An 8,864-nucleotide genomic window follows, 5' to 3' on the forward strand; every position below is an offset into this window, starting at 1 on the left:
TCAAGTGGGCAGGTATTGGACGCGAACCTAGTAGGCATGCCTGAGAGACCCATGGTCTCTGCCTTTGTTGCCTCCGAGATTCGCAAGCCCCAAGACGTATTTACGTATTTCGTAACTCTACTTTAGCAGTAGGTCAGTACCTGTTTTGCGTTCCCCTGATAAGTGCAACTTTTGTCTATTTATCAAGAAAGATAAAAAGGTAATCACCTTAAAAAAAAAAAAAGGAAAAATTTTAAAATCATTATATGTTTTGCAGATAAAAGCAGAAAGAGGAAACAAATCCGTACAATTATGCCAGCCGCAACTTTTGAGCCTGCCACATAAAATCAGTAAGAACCAAGACTCAAGAATTCATAGTATCTTCATCACACTTCCAAAACTCTTTGCAGTTTTCAGCAACTTAGTATGGGAAAGTTGTAGAATTCAGTAAAAAAAAGGCAGAATGCTTTAACCCCCTTTCACCATCCAAAAATACTCAGATACATATGTATTTTTGATTTATATGGATAACAAAGTAGTCTAGTTGAGGTATCGTCTGTTTTCCAAAACACTGTCTTTAGGATTAAGTATTATCAGGCTATTCAACACAAAACAAATCTGTCCTACAGACTTCGTTTTCTATTATTTAGTCCCCATATAAACCTACTGTAATCCCACGCAGTTTGACATGTTTCTGTAAATGTTTGATTTAACATCACTAAGCAATGGATTCCACTAAACAGTCTGCCTTTTTCTTTATTTGAAATAAAGTCAAATAAATTCAGTACTATTGAATCCACAATGGCTCCACAGCGCAGAGTAACAAATCTGCAATGAGGATAAATGAAACAATCGGTGTCAGGTAGATATGGATGGATGTAAATAATTCTGTATATGTAATATTTCTGCAGAGCTTTGAAAAACTGAGCCCATTAACCTGGAAAAACAAGTTTCACCAAATGTAGCCACTTCAGTGGGGTAAGAGCGGGTATAAATATAAAGGGTTAAAGCTCCTCCTCTCCTCCCACCTCTAAGCCCTAGACTTTTCGAAGAGATGGATTATTTTCATTTCAGGTCCCTGTCAAATTAATAATAAAAAATAGGCCTAGACTCCAGATTGCTTTATCTTGCTCATCAGTTTCCTAAGGCATTTTCTTTGATGGAAATTCCTGCATTACTCCGTCTTAACAAAAGTTTTATTATATTTTTCTTTCCATTTGCTATTTATCTACTCGAAAAAGCAACATTGATCTCTCTGAAAACAAAGAGCTCACACTAATTTAATTTATTAATTTAAATGTTATAATTCACATTCTGTTTCATCTGGCCCCTACAGAAAAAGAATTCACAAGACATTTTCATTGGACTGAGATATTCACTTTCCATTCACATAAATTTAAATTTTGCAGCTCTTTATTCATCCATGTTTATCTCTTTGCCGTGAAAATTGATTACTTTTTGGTGGATTAAGCTGAGCAATCAGTTTGAATGCAAGACAAAGGGACATCCAGCCATATCCATCCATGCTAGCTTGCGCAGGAGTGAAAAGAAATCTGCAGACTAGTATGAGGACACAGCAGGGGCATACCAGCAAAAAAAAAAAAAAAAAAATCACAAGCCATTGGGACTCAAACTGAGGGGGCAGTTTAGTACTCATTAGGAAAATATAGCACAAAAATGCTTTGGTACTGCACCAGTTAGGTACTGTTTGAGATCTTACTGTAAATTCTTACAAGGCAAATACATGAGGCATAGGTCTCAAAAATGCTGGTTTAAGACTCTAAGTGACTGCTTTTCCAGGTAAGTTAAATCAGTCCTTATGGAATGATGGCATAAAGAAAACCAAACTATGACAGGTTGGGCAGAAACTGAAACATAACAAGAAGAAAAAGTAAGCTAAAAAGTAACTCTCAGTTAACCTTCGGCTTCACTGCCTTCTTCGTATTGCTGGGATTTCCGGTTCCCAATTGCAGAACCTAAACAGAATCCCTGCTGCACATCACTATCTGAAATGAAGCGGTGAACAAATACAATGTCTCTGAACTAATGCATGTGCATGCATAGTTACAAGAACCCCAGACCTTTGTGCAGAAGAGTCAGCCCTCCATAGCTCCACCAAACTGTTTCAAGACAGTTTTAGACATAGTACACCCATAATGCTTTCTCTCCTTTCAATGTCACGCTTTTGCATTATCACATACCAAAATCACAACACAAACCTCAAATAAGAGTGCATACTTAGAAATTTCTCCTGTACCTCGTTATTTAAAGAAGAGAAAAAAAACAACCTACTTTTAGGACAGCCAAAGTTAATAAAACAAATCTCTGGAACAGACATGATTAATTAAGGATATGAAATATAAAGTGCAATTTCCATTTATGTATTTTCGTGTCAAATGCAGACAAAAAAAAAAAAAAAAAAGCCCAAACATAACACACACAAAAAAAAAACCAACAAAAAATATAAAAAAAAAAACCACACACAAACCCAAAAAACACCACACAAAAAGCCCCAAATCAAAACAAAACAAAACAAAAAAAATCTTCTCTCAGATATTCCCCTCAGGAGATTATGAAATTAAGTCAAGTAGGTCTATTATCAAGACACACACAGGACTGCTTCATCTAGTTCCTTGCCTCTTATCTCCAAAAATAATTATCCTCTATGACAACAATGCCTAGCTTTCACTGAAATTAACATTTCTGCCCAATCTTCATTATGCCTATGGCCGCTGTGTGCTGTACTCTGTAAACTAATGTTAAGTTTCACAGCTGGACAAATTTAATATAAGCCCATACCATCCAGTTTGATGCCTCCAACTACTCTCCGAGTTTCTCTCTTTGGCCCAGTCAGCACAAATCTCTCCACAGGTTTTTGTGAAGTTTCTCCCACAAGCTTGACACAGCTGACAGCATTTGGAAAGAACCATGTGCTTTTCCTGTCCAGCTACTGTGCTGAAAAGTGTGGCCTCTGAGATCCTTTTGTAAACCTATAAACAAACAATCCCTTTCATTATAATTTGCATCATTTTTTTTAAAAACAAATGCAGCCTGTGATAGGATATATAGCCTCAGTCTTCCTCTAATAGCATTAATTTTTCCATCCCAAGACAGCAAGCAATTTGGCTGATGTCTAGATCAAGAACACAAAAGTTCTCAGTCTCTGCACTCTTAAAATTACTTAAGTCTCCCTTTTTTATTGCTTAATTTACAACCCCTGTTCTATCTGTCTGCTCTGTTGGAGGACAGCCCTTCCGACAAAACTCACCTAGCAGTTCACAAAGCAGATGCAGAAGTAGTCCAGTAATTTTCCAAACTTTGGAAATTTGGACTATATAATCAAGTAGTTTTTGTGAAATTATTTGCAAGCCTCAGAAGACAGCAACACTACAGATCCTCACTTAGGCACATGCATAACGAAATTTTTTTCAACTTAGAACTTCCCTGTGAGATATGATTGCTATGTTGATCAGATTTGACTGTGTTAGATTAGCAAACAAGTAATTCTATTATAATTTTCACTTTAGCTTGTGTCAGCATGCTACCATATATAATCCAGCAAGTCTTTTACATCTTAGAATCATATAACAGTTTGGGTTGGAAGGTATCTTCAAAGGTCATCAAGTCCAATTCCCCTGCAATGAGCAGGGATATCTTCAACTAGACGTACCTTGGACAGTAGTCCTTATTTTTACGTTATCTGTTACTAAATTCCACTAATAATCTTCAAATTCACAGTAGTCTTTTGCCATATTTCCTCTTTTTTCATCTCATATATAGAGACAAAGGAGGTGGGGAAGACTAAAATCCACAAAGACATCCTGATTACCATCATCAGGAGATGAAGGACACTCTTTAACCCAGGAAAGAGACACAGTTCCAGTCAGCAGAGGGACCAGGGATGAAAATAGAGCAAATTCTGTTTTTGGTGTAAAAAAATTTCATTTCATGAACCATTTAATGGCATCTCTGAGCAGCTTTCTAAATTGGATTCTTTGTTATTTAGTGAAGTTAGTCCAGATTATAACTTAAATTTGTATGCACGTATTTTACATAGTGCTCAATAAAAGCAAGCACTACACGCTTTTTGCCAAATTTAACAGTGAAGAAATCAGAGCTTCATCCTATTCACCTTGAAAACATAAATAATTGCTTGAGACTCTGAAAATCTCAGCTCCTGGTGATTCCACCTACTCTTAAAGATGTGTGGTGCTTTTTCCTTAGGGGATCCTGAGCTTTAACATAACCCCTTAAAAACATTCTCCCCTACTGCTAAGCCCTAGATGACAAGAGGTAAGGATTAAAACTTCTCATCTTCAAGTGGCACTGAAAGATAACAAAGACATCAGAAACAGGCTTTGAGACAAAACAGCAAGTGACCCTATAGGGATCCCTGCACATATGTAAGAAGGCAACATGTACTATACTGAAGCCAACATGCAGTAGAGTACTTTTAATTATCTCACCTATACAGAAATGAAGTGTAACTACTAACTCACTAGGTTTAGTTCTTAAGAACTTAACCATCAGATGCTTTAGGATCATCTTGCAGATCCAAGATGCTGCTATTCTGCTCATTTCACCATCAGTTTCAAAATAACTCCTGTAGTGCCATAGCTTCATATAGCGAATCATTCTAAACGCTCTAACTGCTGTCAAAAATGTTGAGCATATAAAGTAATAGGCAAATGCTTTATCTCTACAGTCTGAACAATGCAGTCATCACTTAATGCAACAAATAAAGCACCCCAGACTATAAGATCATTTTTTTGCATATGCCACATCACGTATAGCACGATATCTAGCTCATTTTCTTCAAGACTATAGTCAACTCCTATAAAACAGTCTATGCTATTCAAAGAGTTTTGTCATACTGATAGAGGAGAGCAATTCACATAAAACCTGCCACAAAAAGCAGAAATTTTAGGGTACAGGAATTTCCATCATTGTATGAATATTCCTTATCACCTGACACAGTAAGTTCCTATAAAATGTATAGTTACAATACTAGGTTGAAGCACTCCTCCCAGGCATCACTGATGTGAGAACTGAGGATTCATCCTTGCTCACAATAGCTGCCACCTCCAAGCTATTGTAGTTTATCCTACTACAGTGAATATAGTGTGCACTCTTGCTAGCTAACAGAAGGAGGAAGGAAATACAGAGAAGCCGTATCTAAATGTAGACAACTTTTTTGCAAAACACTATCAGCAAACAAAATGTCATGTTCTAATACCACTGCCAGTGTACAGAACACTACCTACTCCCTACATATTTGCCTGAATAATGCATATGCCTCATGTTCTGCCACCTCCTTATTCCAGTGGGAGACCTAAATGAATCTGTAGCTGTAGGAGCTACATAAATACCTTTTTATGCATTCACACTTGAAGATACTAGGAACAACAGAAGTGGGTATCACGTAAAAGCCAAAAAAGAGCATTATCAGCTTTTGCCAATCATTCAAATCAGCCTATCTCAAGGAAGCAAGCGCATTCGTATCTTATTTGCAAATGTTTTTTTCACTTCATACATGCACAAACACATTCGTTATGCACAAAAAACTTGTCTATATAGATGTAACTGTCATGCTGAAGTCACTCATCTGCGATGTTTTTAAAGTATCTCCTCCAATCCTCCTACTTCTATGACAGATGAGAAGCTAAATACCAAGCCTCCCACATGCAATTGACATTGCTTTGTTATAATTCTTCCAGGATTTAATAATAACCTAGAAGCTTAATCTTTGCAGCCACCTTTTTTACCTTTCACTACACACAAAAATCCCTTTATGCTCTGCTGCTTAAACACTCAACTGAGCAGTGTGCAATCTCTTCACTGGTAAATCACACCACTAAAATATTTCTTAATATGCATGTACTACAAAGCAGAGCTAATACAATTAACCGTCCTTTAAAAAAAAAATAGCAAAAACCAAAAAGCAATACAGAGAACAAGTATTCACCAGATGGTTTTATTTACCTATTTGAATACTGGTATACAGATAACATTATTGTTTAAATTTCTGATCTGAGATTTCAACAGACACGAATGGATATCCAGCCAATTCCTTATAGCTATCTTAGCCTTGTATTTGGTTTTCCGTGACAAAATATTAATTAGAGGAACGAATGCCACAGAAACTGGAATGCCACCATCTTATATTTCAATCAACATCCTCTGTGTATCACAGCTGCATCCCAAGACATTGTCATGTTAGGTTTACTACCTTTTAAATGATGCCACCAAGCTCCCCACAAGATTATTAATGATCAAATGGTATTTTTCCCACAAAACCGAAATATGCAGCTGAAAGCATTTTAATACAGCATGTAATCAATGAAAATTTTCATTAAATAGTTGAGACTGTAGGAAACTTCATATGAAAATTAAATTGTTAGGGTAAAAACATTTTTGTAAAAACCTGCATGTGAGCTCACTCAAAACTATCAAAGTAGGTAGCAGTATATAAAAACTATCACGTAAAGCATGTTTGCAGATATACTTTATACTGAGCTAGATAAAGATGGCTGACCACATGGAAGCAGGCTTGACTACCATGTGACTAAGAACTGCCAGCTGCAGTCTCCTCTGCAGCTACTGAAATAATTTCTCAATTTCCGTAACTAATCCACATCAAGAAGCCAAAAGTGAAACCAAAAAGAAAAACCAACCAGGTTTAGTTTTCCATTTCAGAGACACATGAACAAGTTCAAAAGTAGTACGGCCTCTAAAATCTAGGGTCAAAGTAGCCATTAGAGGTTGAACTGTTGGCTGGTTATAGTTTTAACTTCTTTCACTTTAGAAATCTACTTTAAATTGACATCAATTAAACACTTTAACACCAAGTTATACTTAGGCAAGGAGGCTGGTTATAGAACTGCCTTTCTCTACTTTAATTGAATCCCATTCTTCATCCAAAATCTCGACATCTGAATAAAATAAATTGATCAGATGAATGCCATTAACTAACAAAATAGGAATAAGAGGTATGAACATGCTATGACAAAATGACCATGCAACTTGCTGATTACTTATTAAATGAGTAAATCTGAAAATTAATGAACCGCCATAGTTACTAGACTAATGTAATCCCGAGACAAATAAGAAGAAATCTAAAATCAGTATGTATGAAATGTACAGGACGGAAAAAAACAGTTATATAAGAAAATACACCTTAAACTCTACATCTGCTTATGTTGAAAAATATTCAATTCATTTTGGTGATGATTAACCTGAAACTACTGTTTTACAGAGAACTCAAAACTGCAGTTACCAAAGTTACCACTGCAAATGAAGTTGCACTTTAGAAGACAGTAACAGCACTGTAAGTGTATGTTTTTTTCAGTTGCCTTAATATATTTTGCTTTTTGTTTCTTTTTCATACACATACTTCCACTACGCTGCAGCCTGTTACAGCACCTTATGAAAGTATGTCAAATATAACCTCAGCTTCTTCTGGTATGATGAGAAATTTGTTTCTGCTTAACAAAGGGGAAAAAGCAAAACCAATTTGTCCCCAGTATTGAAAGATACAGAATGACAAAGACCTCAAGAGAAAGCAATCATCTTTGTAAAGTTTAATGTCATTCAATTTCTATAAGATAAAATGTACTTATAAAAGGAGAACAAGATTGTTCATAGAACTTCAGAACAGAGGTTTGCCATGACAGCAACACCTCAGCACCGTACACTAAATACGAAATAATCATAACATTCTGACACAGAACTGGTCAGAATGTATCTAGCCTTTTCTAAAGACCCTCACAGGATCAAAACTAATTCAATAAAAAGAATAATAGTCTCCTGATTTTTTATTTTTTAAAGAAAGCATGCTACAGCTTTCTCATGTTAAGCCAAAATGAAGGCCTCTTTCATATTGCTCAATGGAAGCACAGCATCGTCAAAACCAACTGCAAGTGCAAGTCACAGCAGGTTTTAGTTGTACCAGGTTTCTCTGACACACAAGTTTAATAGGCCTGCCATGCAGAATCCTAGACTCACAGACTGGTTTGGGTTGGAAGAGACCTTAAAGCCATGGGCAGCGACACCTTCTACTGTGCCAAGCTGCTTCAAGCCCCGTCCAGTCAGGCCTTCAGCACTGCCAGGGATACGGCATCATAACCACCTAGATGTAGATCTAGATATAGACGAGTAACACCTAGCTGTTGTAATAATTTTGTGTCATCAATCACACAAGAAACACTGTGGTCATGACAAGGAAACATACCACCATTACCCAAAGCAATTTAAATTTTACTTGATGTGTTAAGTGCAATTGCAAGAAAGGGAAGCATGTGAAAAACCTCTACCAGCAATGAGTACAGGACAAGAGCAAACTGGACCGGAGAGGACAGACCAGGAGGTTCTGCTTGCTCGAGGACACCCCCCCCCCGCTAAACTCGCTCGTAAAAGGAAGCCAGTCTGTATTTTACATGAGAGAGAACAGAGCCTGAACTTTACAGTAAAAACTAACTCATTAAGGCGATAGCTGTGTTCTTCGCGCTCGGGCCGGGTCTCCCCCCGCAGGACCGGAGAGCACAGCGCTTCCCACACACCCCGCGGGCACACGGACAACCAGCCGGCCCCTGCGCAGCCGGTAAACTGCCCCACCACCCGGCCGAACCGGTTTGGCTGAGGGCTCGACACCCTGAGGGCACCAGCAGTAGCTGTCCGCGTAGGGGCCGCTCTCCCCAGCCCCGGTAGCCAGGACCTCCTCACGGCGATGGGGCGGGGCGCCAGGCCAGCCTCACCTACCTCCTGCCGCGCCGCCGCAGCCGCTTCCGCCTGCGCCGAAAAGCCGCGCTCCCTCTGCGGCACGGCAGCCAACGAGAAACCGAGCTCGCCCTTCCGTCTAGCCTCTCTCCAGCCGCATCTGCCAATCG

Source organism: Pezoporus flaviventris, unplaced genomic scaffold (assembly GCF_033815535.1).
Source record: "Pezoporus flaviventris isolate CSIRO_AGI_PZ_B2104156 unplaced genomic scaffold, CSIRO_AGI_Pfla_v1 ptg000131l, whole genome shotgun sequence".
NCBI lineage: Eukaryota > Metazoa > Chordata > Aves > Psittaciformes > Psittacidae > Pezoporus > Pezoporus flaviventris.